Source organism: Cheilinus undulatus, linkage group 14, assembly GCF_018320785.1.
Source record: "Cheilinus undulatus linkage group 14, ASM1832078v1, whole genome shotgun sequence".
Lineage (NCBI taxonomy): Eukaryota > Metazoa > Chordata > Actinopteri > Labriformes > Labridae > Cheilinus > Cheilinus undulatus.
The window spans coordinates 2,215,286-2,231,030 of record NC_054878.1 but is presented as its reverse complement, the minus strand read 5'-3'; positions in this window follow the sequence as shown (position 1 = coordinate 2,231,030).

Below are 15,745 nucleotides of genomic sequence, written 5' to 3'. Positions count from 1 at the left end.
AGCTAACAACTGCCAGTAACTACTACCGAACACTGCCTGATCAACAGGAGACTACTGAATGCTACCTACTGAGATAGCATGGCAATGCGTATGAACGCAGCGGCCCGGCACTCCATCACCAGTAGCAAAACAAAGCCCTACACTTACACCAGAACTGACAGCGTGCTCACGGAGTTTACATCTGAGGAGCAGCATGACACCTACAGCCAGTGGGGAGGAGGCAGAGACGGCATTGTGCGAGAAGGTGGAAGCAGGAAAACAAGCTGGGCTGCAGGCTAGGCTAAGAGTGGCCCCACACAAACCTGCCCTGCCAAGCTTCTTTCTCCTAGGTGCCCACTCTCTCCCCAGCAAGATGGATGACGTGAGGATTTCTAACCACCACTTGGACGACTGTGTTTGCTGCTACAGAGGAGACTGATAATTTTTTTTTTTTTCACAATGCAATGACAATAAATGACTATCTATCTATCTGTCTGTCTGTCTGTCTATCTATCTATAAAAACCCCTAGGAATCAGTCACCTTGGGTCATAATTATCTAATGTTCAATTTCTCATACCGTAAAGGTCTTTGCACACTGGGTCTGTTATTTTCAGATGCATTTTTAATCTATAATCTGATGTAATGTAATCAGATGTAATGCACTCAAACTTTGCACAAGTCCAGTTCATGTACTTGTGTATTAGTGAAAATGTACAGAATAGGTCAAATGATCTCTCACAGCAAAGGTAAAAAGAAGTGATTTTGTGGCTCTTTCATTCATTGAAAGATATCAGGTCCATCCATTCTGGCGGAGATCCTCATATATTGAGGCTGTGAGTTAATGTGTCAGTGCTGTGCTGAGTTTGGGAGACAGAGCACAACTTTTCAATTCGGTCTCTGTGTCTAGTGATTGTGAGTAAAAACTTTGGCCTTTATCATGGTATTCCATAGTTGTCATCCACATGACACATGACTATAGTGTTAAAAATCAAAGTTTTGTTGAGAGAGAGTGAAAGGGAGCTATGCCGCTGCTCTGAATGGTTGATCTCTCATTTAAATAGGACAGACAGAGTTCCTCTCTTACCACCTCGTCCTCCTGGAAGATGCCAATAACTGCTGTTCTTTTCCAAGTGTATGGCTGCCAAAGGAAGTTTTTCTTTTATACAGTGGATCAAACTTAAGAAATAATTAATGAAAGTAGCACACTGTAATTCTTTTTTCTCACATATTTTACAAGGGTGAGTAGTGAGCTGTTAGTGAGAATCTCATGACATCCACAGGCTAAAATGTGTGATACTTTCCCAAAAATCAATTTTCTGTTTTTGTTCAGCTAAACCATAACCTGTATTAAGATAGACAGCATAGGCCAATGTCATCTGTTTGTGTTCATGTGTACATGTTGCATGTATTATCCCATTTCCAAAAAAGTTGGGGCACTGTGCAAAATGTCAAGAAAAACAGAAGACAATCTCATAAATGCATATTTTATTCACAATAGAACAGAAACAACATATCAGATGATGAAACTGAGGCATTTTACCATTTCATGAAAAATATTAGATCACTTTCAATTTTATGGCAGCAATGCATCTCAGAAAGTAGGGACAGGCCTCAAAAGGCTGGAAAAGGTAAGTGGTACTAATGAAAAATAGCTGGAAGAGAATTTTACTACTATTTAAGTTAATTACCAACAGGGCAGGTACATGACTGGGTATAAAAGGAGCATCTTAGAGGGGCGAATGTTCACCAATCTGTGAAAAACTGTTAAAAAATTGGTGGAACAATTTCAGAAAAATATTCCTCAATGCAAACTTGTGAAGATTTTGAATATCCGACAACCTACAGTCCATAATATCGTCAAAGGATTCAGAGCATCCGGAGAAAGCTCTGTGCACAAGGAACAAGGCTGAAGGTTCCTCTCTGGTGATCTTGGGGTCCTCGGGTTGCACTGTGTTAAAAACAGGCATGATGGGCTCAGGAACACTTCCAGAAATCATCGTCTGTTACCACAGTTGGCCGTGCTATCCACAAATGACAGTTAAAGCTGGATCATGGAGAGAAGAAAACATATGTGAACAGGATCCAGAAATACCGCCGTCTTCTCTGGACCAAAGCTCATTTAACATGGACTGAGGAAACATGGATAACTGTTCTGTGGTCAGAGGAATCAAAGCTCATTTAAAATGAATTGAGGCAACAGGTAAAACTGTTCTGTGATCAGCTTGATCAAATTTTGAAATGCTTTTAGGAAACCATGGGCACTGCCTCCTGTGGACTAGGGTCAGGGTCTATATGAACAGGATCCAGAAACATCGCCATCTGCTCTGGACCAAAGTTCATTTAGAATGGTAACATGGAAAACTGTTGAAACCACTGGGACTGTGAAAATATTTTTTGCCGTGTCCTGTGGACTAAAGAGGAGAGGGAGCATCCAGCTTGTTCTCCTGGCTCAGTTCTAAAGCCTGCATCTCTGATGGTATGGGGTTGTACTGGTGCCTCTGGCATGGGCAGCTCTAACATCTAGAAAGGAACTATCAATGCTGAAAAGTAGAGAGAGCTTTTAGAGCAACATATGCTCCCATCCAGACAACGTCTCTTTCAGGGAAGGCCTCAACTATTTCAGTAACACAATGCTAAACCACAGACCACATCCATCACAACAGCATGGCTTCACAGGAGAAGAGTCTGGGTCCTGAACTGGTCTGCCTGCAATCCAGACCTTTCACTAATAGAAAAGGACTGTTTAGTACCCAGAATTTTACATCAGATAAGAATGGGACAACATTCCTCTCCATCAACTGGTCTCTTCACTTCCCAGACATTTACAGACTGTTGATAAAAGAAGAAGGGATGCTACATAATAATAAACATGGCCCATCCCTACTTTTTTTTTTAGATGTTTCATGCCATGAATAAATAAATAATTCAGTGATTAATATTTTTCATGAGATGGTAAAATGTCTCAACATCTGATATGTTGTTTATGTTCTGTTGTAAATAAAATATGGGTTTCTGAGATTTGGTTTTATTTACAGTTTTTACAGCTAGCCAACTTTTTTGGAATTGGGGTTGTGTATTAAATCTGTGTTATTCTGTACATTGTGAGATCAAAAGAATATATTTTCAACTACTGCCTTGAAAAGCTCTTTTAACATTTTGTGAAATGGAGGGCTCAAGCCTGTGAATATGGGCCCTGCTCTACAAACTGAGCCAAACTGGTTGCCAATGGATCTCCTAAAATTGAACATGACTTCAAACATCACGTCTATATTAAAATAAACGGGAACTTTTCCATCTGCTTCCTTTAGTGTAATTCATAAAGTCATTCCTGGCAGATTTAAAATGTATTCCATGTTTGCAGGAATGTCACTGACAGAGGAAACAGTGCAGAGAAGAAGAAGAACTGAGAACTGTTTGGGGACAGCATTTCATTCATTGAAGAGGCCGTGACACAAGTCACAAGTAACCTTGCAAAGCAGATGGATTCGCTCATTTCCGTGTTTCTCTCTGGCACATCCATCTTGCAAAGCTCCCGTCTGAACTGTTTGGGCCAGAAAGTGATAGGACCAATCAGCATCAAGGGGCGGTGCCTTCAGGTGCAGCGGAGTGGTGACATAAGCAAGCAGCAACAAGAGGCCCGTGCAGTTATGGCAGAAGAGATTAGCATGGATGCTGCTAAAGCGCCAGTTTTATCAGAACCTCATGACATTTCTTCATTAAAGGAAGAACGAAGAACAGCAGTGAGTTGTTTTCTTTTCAAAAACGATGAAAGTTGTGTACTGACATGTTTACAGTTGCCATGGTTCACGTTTTGTAGTTCTTAATGGAGTTTACTTCCTAGTAGCGGCGCACCTCAGTAGCAGCTACGATGTGACGTATTTTGTTGCTCTGATTGTCCCATAAAGATGTGACAGACAGAACGTTCATCCAATTACCCTCCCGAGTTTTTCAAAGGCTCTGCCCTTTCCCAAACACCGTTTTTGGGAGGTTTTCCAGATGGATGAGTGAAACAAATCCATCTGGCGTGTTAGGTTAAGTCACAAGTCTTACAAAACAGAATTCAATGCGGGGTCAGCATCAAGCCTTCTGATGAAGTCAAACGTTTGACTTCCTGATCAAGGCTTGATGGCGAAACACGTTGAAATGTGTTTTAAGGTTTCACATGACCATGCTGTGAAAATAAAAGCATTTCAATACTTGTAGAGAATGCCTTGGAGTGTTTTGTTTATTCAATGACTCCATGAATCCCTTTTCTAGAGAGCACCTCAAACAAAATTTTTATTGAGTCTAAAAGCAATCCTACATATAAAAAAACAAAAAAAAAAAAAAACAGAATTCAAGTCGGACTTGAGTCTGAGTCTCGGACTTAAGTCCTGCTCCAATGGTCACACACCTACAAATTAATTCATCAATGCAAAGCCAACAAACATTTGGAAACAGTGAGTACACCACTTTGGACTGATTTGATACTTTATTACCATCCACACCCCAAAAAACCTAACTGGTGTCATTATAATCATGTGCAAAAAATATAAAAACAGTAGCAAAGGAGGTATCATTAGCTCAAGTTATAGAATATAAGCAATCACTGTTTTTCTGTTACTATAAATCTTTTTGAACTTGTATCAACAGGACTCTGGTCTAAGTTTCATAACTGAGAACAGAAGTCAAACATTTAAAATTAAGATCTCTATTATCAGGTGTTGGCTATTTAACTAATCTCTTGTTACAACAGCTGTCTTTTGTATATTTGTTCCCAGCAGACAGAGCAACTAAACGGTTTTCTAATGTGCAACATTTTTTGTCCCTTCAGAAAGTTAGCCCATGTAAATATGTCTGCCTTCCAGGGTATTTGCATAGTGTCTTCCAAATGCTACATCCCACATCCTTGACCCAAAAAAGTAATTTCTCAAGCCCTCTTGATAATATTTCTAGAATTTTCTTCAGTCCAGACTTCCCTCTCTAGTTGTAAAAGTCTCTCTTTGTCTGAGTGCCTAGTGGCACTGCTCCACTGCAGTCCTCTCCACCAGCTCCTGTTTTTATACACGGGAGGGTTATGTGACTCTTTGGCCACAAAGAAATGGGTCTTGGGGGCCAGTCTCCCAAGATTTGACTTTAGATGTGTCAAATCTGACTTTTTTGTAAGGCCCTCTCCCCTGTGTGAGTTTTATTGTGTCTATTAAGATTGCCCTTTTCCCGAAATTGTTTCCCACACACAGAGCAGCTAAACGGTTTCTCTCCCATATGAATAAACATGTGTGAAGTAAGATTTCCTTGCTGGTAAAATCTTTTACCACACTCAGAGCAACTGAAGGGTTTCTTTCCTGTGTGAATAATCATGTGTTTGGTCAGATTTCCTTTTAACATAAAGCTTTTACTGCAAACAGGGCAACTAAAGGGTTTCTCTCCTGTGTGAACTAGCATGTGTGTGGTCAGATTACCTTTTTGATTGAATTTTTTACCACACTCAGAGCAGCTAAAGGGTTGCTCCCCTGTGTGAATTCTCATGTGTTGTGTCAGATGACGTTTAGTATTAAATGTTCTATCACACTCAGAGCAATGATGTAATTTCTTATCAGTCTCCAATGTACTATTTTTAAAGTTTTCTCCAGAGTTAAAACATGGCATATGATCTATGTTTACTGACCTGTCATTACAACTATTTTCATGCTCTGGTTCAGGAGATTCTTCAGTCTTTTGACTCTTCTTAAGATTATTGTTAGGGCTATTTGCCTTTGTTTGATAGGGCAGCCCAAGAGAGACAGGAAACCTGTGAACAGAGAGAGAGGGATTACATGCAGTAAACAGCACCAGGGCAGGGAACTGAACCTGTGAAAAATCTACTGAGGACTGTGGCATCTGTACAAGGGGTTCCTGCTCTTCTAGTTGATCATATCCAGCCCCCTGTGAGTCTTCAGTCTTGACCTCTGCCTCTTGTTGTAAATGTGTCTCTCTATTTGAGCTCCTGGCTTCCTCTTCTCCTCCACAGTCCTCTCCAGCAGCTCCTGTTTCTGCCTCTCTTTTCTTCTGAATTTGGAGTTGATTAAGCTCCAAAGAATGAACATGAATACACTTGTGTTTTTTTAGCTGTTTAAGCCATGGGAAACTTTGTTCACAAATACTGCAGCTGTAGGGTTTCTCTCCTCTGTGATGTGCCATGTGAAGTTTTAGACTAGACTTGTGTTTAAATCTCCTTCTGCAAACAGAGCAGCCGAAGGGCTGTTCTCCTGTATGGACCAATATGTGAGTGGTCAGATTCCATTTTTGGTAAAACCTTTTACCACAGAATGAACAGCAGAAAGGTTTCTCCCCTGTGTGAAATCTTGAGTGTTGTGTCAGATGCCGTTTCATACTAAATGTTTTACCACACTGAGAGCAGCTATAAGATTTCTTATTATTGTTCTTGGGTCTCTTATTCTTTACATTTTCCACAGAATTTGAACCTGACTGGCTTTCCCTGGCCTCCCTCCAGTCATCACTGTTTTCTGTCTCAGCATCAGAAGATTCTTCAGTTTTGACTTCATTCTGTGACTGTAAAAGTGTTTCTGGATTTGAGCTCCTGGCTGCTTCTGTTCCTCCACAGTCCTCTCCACCAGCTTCCGTTTCTGCCTCTTTTATGTCTACTTTTTGGTTCTGATGAAGCTCCAAAGCCTGAAATCCAAAACATTTGTGCCTTTTTAATTGATAATACCAGGAAAATCTTTGACCACAGACAGTGCAATAGTATGGTTTCTCACCCCAGTGGCATAACATGTGACGTCTAAGACTGGACTTTTGGTTAAATCTTTTACTGCAAAAAGAGCAGATGAAAGGTTTCTCCCCACTATGAACAAGCATGTGTCTGGTTAGATGCCCCTTTCTGTTCAATCTTTTATGGCAGACAGGGCAGCTGGAAAGTTTCTCTCCCTTGTGAGCTAACATGAGTCTATTGAGATTTCCTTTTCGGTTAAATCCTTGGCCACACACAGAGCAGCATAGTGGTGTCTCTTCTATGTGAATTTTAATATGTTTGGCAGGATCCTGTTTCTTTTTAAATGTTTGAGTAAACTTCTTATCAAACAGTGTTCTTTTAATCTCAGTGTTTTCCACAGAGTTTATACTTAATGGATGTGCCAACGTCAGTCTCAAAACATCCCTGTCATCTCTTTCAGAGGATTCTTCAGTTGTAACCTCAGTCTCTGGTTGTAAATGTCTCTCTAGATCTGAGTTCCTGGCTGATTCTGGTCCCCCAAAGTCCTCTCCAACTCCTATTGTTGCCTCTTTTTTCTCTTCAGTTTGAGTTTGATGAAGGTCCGAAGCCTGGTATCCAACACACTTGTGTTTTCTTAATTGTGTGCGCCAAGAAAATCTTTGGGCACAAACAACACAGCCGAAAGGTTTTTCCCCTCTGTGATATGCCATGTGGAGTGACAGACTGGAATTATGTTTAAATTGTTTTCTGCAAACAGAGCAGCTGAAGGGTTTCTCTCCTGTGTGAACCAACATGTGTTTGTTCAAATGCCCTGTTTGGTTAAACCGTTTACCACAAACAGAGCAGCTGAAGGGTTTCTCTCCTGTGTGAACAATCATGTGTTCAGTTAAATGTCCTGTTTGGTTAAATCGTTTACCACAAACAGTGCAGCTGAAGGGTTTCTCCCCTGTGTGAATTCTGATGTGAGTGGTCAGATTATGTCTTGTCTTGAATGTTTTATGACACTCAGAGCAGCTGTGGGATTTCTTGTTATTCTTTGCTCTCTTATTCTCAGTGTTTTCCACTTGGTCTAAACCTGCCTGATGACCTGTCAGCTCTGTCCGATCATCAGCACCATTTACAATAACAGGTTCAGCAAAGTCTTCAGTCTTGATCTCATTCTCTGATTGTGAATGTGTCTCTGGATCTGAGTTCCTGACTGATTCTGCTCCTCCACAGTCCTCTCCATCAGCTCCTATTTCTGTCTGTTTAGTTAAGGACTGAGCTTTCTCTTCATCATCTTCACTCTTTACAACGACAATGTTGAATGGGAAATCACCGTTATCGGCCTCCTCCAGTCCTTGAAGCTGCTCTCCATCCTGACTGTTCCACGGTTCCTCCTGTTCCTCTTTAATGTGTGCGAGGTCAGTCTCCTCCTGCCCCAGACTTGGGCTCCACTCCTGCTCCTCAGGGTGACGCTCTTCTTCACTCATCAACAGCTGCTGGACATCTGCAGGAAACAGTTAACAAAAACAGAATATATGTTAAAATCCAACTCTAAATCTTTCAGCAAATCCTATAAATGTGAGAACCATCAAAGAAGGACAAAATCTTTGTCTTCATAGCCGGCACAGTAGTGACTGTTGTCAGCTTTAATGTTAATAATGATCTTGAAACTGGATAAATCACAACATATTCTTCTAACCCCTACTCATCTATATGCAGCTTGTGCTGCAATAACACTCATTTACAAACATCAACATGCAAAAAAGAGGGAATTGAAGATCTTCTTTAAAATTTTATTCAAGAATTTGAACCACTTCACATTCAACAGCCATTCAGAGATGGAGAGGAGGCATCATTGTAGTTACAGATGTGATGAATATGAAAACAAGGGTCAATGTTGATAACTGCCAACAGGCAGTCACAACCTGGCAGGGAAATTTGGTTATGACTCCATGAAGCTCAACATCAAAAAGACTTAAGCCAGGTTTACACTGTGTGATTTTCCCCCAATTCAAACATGAAATTAGAGTTGCCCGACTCACTTTAAGTCGGGCTGACTTTCAGTCTGATCAGGCGTCATTTGTCGTGCTGTGTACAGGGGGGTATGACGCAACCCCACGACCTGCTCCCGACTGGTTTGAAGGATTTCTGGCATGTTTGATATTTTGGTCATACGACTCCAGACACTTCACAGTGAGAGCAGAAATGTGAGCAGAACAAACAACTTTAGGGGAATGTTTTCCTTCGTAAACTGTCAGAAAATGTCCTTAGGCGCCATGGATACGGAGATGAATTCAGGAGTATACGGAAAAGTTTTTTGTCGTATCAGCGTTTCATCCACATGGAAACGGCATTTTGGGGGGCCGTAAACGCTAATTTTTAAAACCGGGTCCCAGAGTGAACAAATCTGTAAACGCTTACCGTTTCATCTCTGTGTGGACAACCAACTGCATCTTTCTTGAAATGATTACATCACGCATAGCGTAACTCACGGCACATGCACTGTAGAACCAAAACAACAATGGAGGATTACAGGGCTGTAGAAGCTACTGATGCTCCTTTACAACCACCGAGAACAGCAGACACCAGATGTTCTTAAATCCAAGGCACAGAACAACCAAAGGGCAACTAGAAGAAAGTTTGTGGCAGTTTTCTGTGATCTTCTTCTCTCTTTTGGTGCATTTTCGTGGCAGCCTTACAGCTCCACTTACAGGCTTGGCATATATACTACAGGGTTTTCAGTCGTTTTTAGTGGTTCCATGCTTATGCAGACATTTCCTGAAACGATCCTGTATTTACGAAAAACTTTTTCAAAACGAAACAGCAATATATAGTTTTACATTAAAACTACTAGTTTATAGTTACATCAGAAGAAGAGGGGGAAAGCATGAGAGAGTGAAGATTGTTAACACACAGCCAAGGCGAGTTAGCGGTGTTTAGAGATGAAAATCTGAGATGAAGATGGACGATTTGGTTCCAAAAAAAAAAAAAAACAACTGGATCTGTCATCTGATAGGGGTTCAGATTTCAAAGGGAAGATGTCAACAAAATGCGGTGACATGTGGCGAGATTATGGCAGCAGTAACACATCGCCCTGGAAAAGACAGGGCCCCACTAAGTGTTGTTGAAAAGACAGGGTTTAAAAATATCATAAAGACATTCCACCAACAGTGCTGGTGTTATTTTATGCACCAAAACGCTGAATTAAACATGTATGCTGTAATTTAGAGTGACCTTAATGCACAATGTTAATTTTAGGCCATAGTGCCCAGCTGTAAAGAGAAGGAATTTTAAAAAATAAGACTTTGCCATCAGCTATTTTTAAATCATCATTATCTTACCTAATTTCACAATCGGTACACCCCTATCTTTTCACAGTAACAGTAGACTACACATCATGAGCAGGTTTATCCAACGATGATGATTTTCAGTCACTGTGGAGGTCCAGCAGGCAGCAACCACTAAAGCGTCTTTTAAAGTGCATTAAACTCAGTGATTATTTCTGGATCAGGAGCTAACTGATGCTAATGCTGTGTCCGTCTATGAACGTTAGCTAGAGGCTAAAGCTAAAGCCTTAGATCCATTATTAGAAAACAGGATTACATCAGTGTAAATAAACCCACCTGCTCTGTGCAGCTTTATTTCAGGTGTTAAAATCACATCCAGCAGTTTTCCCTGGTTGTGGAGCTCCTCTTCATATTCAGATCTTGTTCGTCCTGTCAGATCTCTTCTTCGAGCTGCAGCGAGCAGCCTCCGTCCGAATAAAGCTCTAAGATCCTCAAACCCGGACATTTCCACTCATCCAAGAGTCGAAGAAGGAAAAGAAAACTAAAGTCTGTCAGCTCCTCCACACATAGCTCCATAGATATCTACGGTTAGCTCAGACGTGCTAACTGTTAGCGCCTGAAGAAGTGACGTCAGGTTTGAGTTTCCGGTCTTAGGAGTCGAACCACGGCCGGATATAGCTGGGATTCTTCTTCGTGGCGTTCCGTCAGTCAGTACCCTGCGCCTCCACAGTCCAGGAGTGGGTACTGGGCTCAGATCCTGGAGTCCAGTTCAGTTACAGGCTGGAATCTGATCACTGCTCCGCCAACTGAAACAGCTGGACTTAAGAGAGAAAGATGAGAGTCAGATCTGAACAACTGCTGTCTTTCACTCCTTTATTTTTTACAGAAAAACTCCATGTTGGATTTTCTCATCATGTTCACACTCACACTAACCATCAGAGTGTTCACCTCTTACTTTCAGATAGCTGTCCAGACCACAATGACACATATCAGCCTTGTTAAAACCGCACTATTCTTTCTACTAGATTTCATCTGCAGCATCAAAAGAAAGACAGTGGTCTATCTATTTATTTCCTCCTTCATTTATTCCCATAGGATCCCCATGAGTTATACTGCAGTAACAACTCTTCTTGCTGGGGTACTTACAAAGAGACATGACAAAACGGCCTACACACAATCAGTAACGAGATACAGTGAAATAAAATAAAATGAAACAAAACAAAATAGCAAAATTTATCAGTAAAGATTTGTAATTGGAAAGGACACACCAGTGGATAGAGTCAGGACTTGTTTAATAGGAAATGAAAGCCCATTTCTGCCACTTCACCGAGAAATAAATAGAATTATGATGATAAGTCATAATTCTAAAATAAAAAGTCAACATTATGGGATTCATCACTGGGATATAAAAAGTCCTTATTGTGAGATTAAAAGTAAAAGTATGAAATAAAATATCAAAACCATGTGATTAAAACGTCAAAGTTATGAGAATTAAAGTCATAATTTTGAGGAAAAAACATCACAATTATTTAATACTAAGCCAAAATAATGAGCTAGTGAGTCATCATATAACTTTATATCTTAATTTACTAAATAACCTCAACTTCCAATCTCAAAATTGAAACTTTTCATCACAAATGTTGCCCCCTTTTTTCAGAAATTACCTCACTACATTATCTCTCTTGTCTTTAAGTGGCAGAAATGGGCTTTTATAAATAACATACTAGTATTTTTAGTATTGATGTTGGGGGTTACAGCAGTGCTATCTGTCATTAAAAATCACTCTGTTTTTTAAAGATGCCTGTTTTTTCTGAATGTTAAAGAAACACTTTTGAAGATAACCCTAAAATGTTTCTGCGTGTTTATTGAGACAAGTTTCATTTTATAAAGCCTTGTATCTCCTGTAGTGAGACTGAAGAAACCTTAGCGCTCATTTGATTTGTGTTCTGTCACTCAAAAATTCTAGGCCATGGGTGTCAAAATCAAGGCCCGGGGGCCAAATCCGGCCCATGGTGCAGTTATACCTGGTCCACCAGATCATATGATATTTTTATTAGAGCTGACCCACCAGTATGAGGTCTGCAGATTTCCTCCAGTATGAAAATGTAACCTTCACCTTGATGATTTATGAACAATTATAAAAAGTAAACAGTAAAAACAACTTGATAAAAAGTCAGGAACGTGGGGGAGAAATTTGTGTTTTCTCTATATTTTCCATTTTGAGTCTCACAGTTATGACTAAAAGTTCTGGTTTTGACTTTTTATTTCATATTTTAAACTTTACATCTCCTAACTTTGACTTTATCTCATATTTTTACCTTTAAGATTCATAATTGTAAATTTCATATCTTATTTTAACCTTTTAATGTCATCATTTTTACTTTTATCTCATGTTTTGACCTTTTTCAACTCCTAACTTTGACGTTTATCTATTTTCTTAACCCTTAAAACTCATGATTTTAAATTTAATTTCATATTTTGACTTTTAAAACTCATTCATTTGAAATTTTATCTCATATTTTGACATTTTAAAATTATTATTTTTAAGCTTAGCTCATGTTTTGACTGTTAAAACTCATGATTTTGAATTTTTTCTCAGTTTTTGACTTTTAAAAGTCATGGTTTCAGTATCCTATCCCATATTTTGCTTTTTAAAAACATTTTGACTTTAAATGTCATGTTTTTGCCTTTTAAACTTCTAAGTTTGACTTTTTAATCTCAGATTTTGAGTTTTTAACTTATGTTCACCTTTTAATGACAAAATCATTTATCATAAGTGCCAAGTTTTTTACCCCCATAATTCATTGCTGGTGAAAATAAGGTTGACATTCTATGGTTCAATATCCAGCCTGTTATCTTTATTTATTTATTTAGACACGAAATTGTTCAGTCCTCAGGTTAGACCCAAGTTCAGAATCTGGCCTCTGCTGTGATTTAGTCTGACAGCCCTGCTCTAGGTTAATATAAGAAATGGTTATCATGCAAGATAAACAACATTAATGTTCTGTTATCCAAATGTTTGCATTCCCTCGCTCAGTAAGATTTTTTTCAGAAGTTTCAATTATTATTTTATTTCGTTAAAAAATTAACTGGAGTTTGTTGTTGCCTTTTTTCTTCTTCTTTGGTGAGGTTTATAAGCAGTCGGCAAATTAAATGATGCTTCTCCGCTGCCTACTGTTTCACTTTTTCTTCCTATCCACAATAATCATTTCCACCTGTGTGTTGCACTCTTTAACCCACTACGTCCACATCTTAATCCTGATATAATTATCTAATTCCTCCTATTTGTTCTTGCTTTTCTCATTTCTCCAACTCTCCTTTTGATTCCAAAACATTTTCATCCCTTCATTTCTGGCAAATCAAGTCCCTACGTTATTCTACATACATTAAATGATATATGAAATTCTATTCATGTTTTATTGTTTGTTTGTGAACAACAGGGAACATAGATGTCTTTCCCAGGTCGTCTCAGGCTTTAGATAGAAACCTCTGCATTCTCTCTCAGTGCAGATTCAATCTACAGCTGCTTCCTGAGCTGCTTTGTGAGTGTGAAGTCCGGATTTCCTGTTACTGCTGCAAAACACTCTACTTCCTCATATCTGTCCCTCATTCTTAGTGTGTGCCTGATGCAAATTCAATCAGTAGTGCACCGTGGACACAAATTTTAACCAGAGGCTTTGGTATAGTTCAAAGAACTTTTTAATTCTAAAATATCAGCAAAAAGAAATAAAAACAAATTACAACAATACATGCCCTGATTCAAAACACTGTTAAAAAATGTGAATAAAGCAGAAGACAGGGATATGAAAATCCATTTAAATCTAGATTTGATTGAATACAGAACCAATACATTATACTTTATGTTCAGTCTAATAAAATTTTATTGCTCTAAGGAAACACATTCTGAGTTTGATGCCTATAACACATTCCAAAAAAAGTCTGGACAGGAGCCCTGCACAGGAATAAACCATGAAAAAGTCCACTTCTGCACAACAGACTCCTTCAAGCCAGACTGAAGCCTGCTAAGGACAACATGGAGAAAGATCTGGATAGGAAGCATGTCCTTTGGTCATATGAGACCAAACTAGAGCTCTTTGGCAGTATAGACGATGGAGAAAGAAGGGAGTGGCCTATATCCCAAAGCACACCATCACCACAGTAAAACCAGATGGGTCTGTTTGGCTAAAATCAGAACGCTGGGTCCATCTAATGTCAACAAGAGGTGACCTCACAGTAAATCTATTCCTAGATGTAGGCAGTGAACTGCAACAATGGAATCACTTTCACTTGTCATTCCTTATCAAGAAGTGGCTAAGTTTGTAGAAGTGTAGATTATTTTAGTTACAAAAATGGCCACTTCCTTTTTTTTTTTTCTACTACTCCTTTGGCGTTTTTGTGTACCTTCAGAAAGTAACTCAAACTGAATATACGACGCGCTCCAAATTACCATGCAATGATATTTTTCTCCTATTTTCCAAAATATTAATACAAATGACAGAATATTTTTCAAGTCATCAACCGTTAGAGCATAATTCAAATGTTTTTGGACAAACTTCATAATGATAATAATTTTTTAAATAAAACCTCAAAATGCACTGTTCCACATTATTAAGCACAACAGTTTTAAAATGTTTTATAGGTTGTAAAGAACTGAAAATGGTCATTTGTTGAATTTGCAGCATTAGAAGGTCATATTTAATGAAATCAAAGCTATTTCAGTCAAACACATCTTAACTGGCCAAGTTCCATGTTAACATAGGAGCCCTGCTTTGATATCACCTTCACTATTCTTGCATCCATTGAACTTGTAAGTTTTTGGAGTTTCTGCTTGAATTTTTTTGCAGGATGTCAGAATATCCTCCCAGAGCTGTTGTTTTGATGTGAACTGCCTCCCACCCTCATAGATCTTTATCTTGAGGATGCTCCAAAGGTTCTCAGTAGGGTTGAAGTCAGGGGAGGATGGGGGCCACACCATGAGTTTCTCTCCTTTTATGCCCATAGCAGCCAATAGCTACTTTCACACTGCCGCTCTTTTCCATGTCTGTTATGCCTTCGTTCCGCAACGCTGTTCTGTATGAAAGCGACCGTTCCGCAATGGGGGGGTTCAATCTCGCCCCACCTCTGATCCGGATTGAGAGGTAGTATCAGAGCCGTAACAGACTTTTCTACAACGAGTGTGAAAGGACGTAACGGCATTCCACAACGGCGAGTGTGCGTGGCTGTCTTCAGAAACGGGAGATTTAAAACCAGCACACTTTAATCGAGCAGCATTTCATTGGAGAAAAAACAGTGGGATAAAACAAAGAATAATGTGGATTAACTGGAGAGACTGCAGGGTTAGAGAGCTGATCACACTCTGTACAGGAGAGGAGAGAGCAGACACATCTCTGCTCACAGCAGCGTCTGAAAAGTTCCATGTGAGCTCAGTACTCTGAAGTTTCCGACCTCCAATGTAAATACGTGTGCTGTGACACTGCTTAAAGTCAGACCTCTAACTCAGAAACATGGAGGAAAAAAGTCTATTGATCTAATTGATCAAAATGAATGTTCATGTTATTTTCCCCGTATTTCATTGAGTAAATACAAAGTTGTCAACTGAGAAATCAAGAGTTTCGAGTTTCATTGAAAGCAGCAGCTTGGGCAGCATATCTGGGTAGTATATCTTGGGCAGTTTCCATCTGATTACGGGATGCCGGGGTGTGTGTGTACGCTTGGGCGTGCACGGCTCTGTTACACCTTTGTGTGAATTGCTTGTTGCAGAACAGAGACGGGCATTCCTTTTCACCTTTATTGCGGAATCTC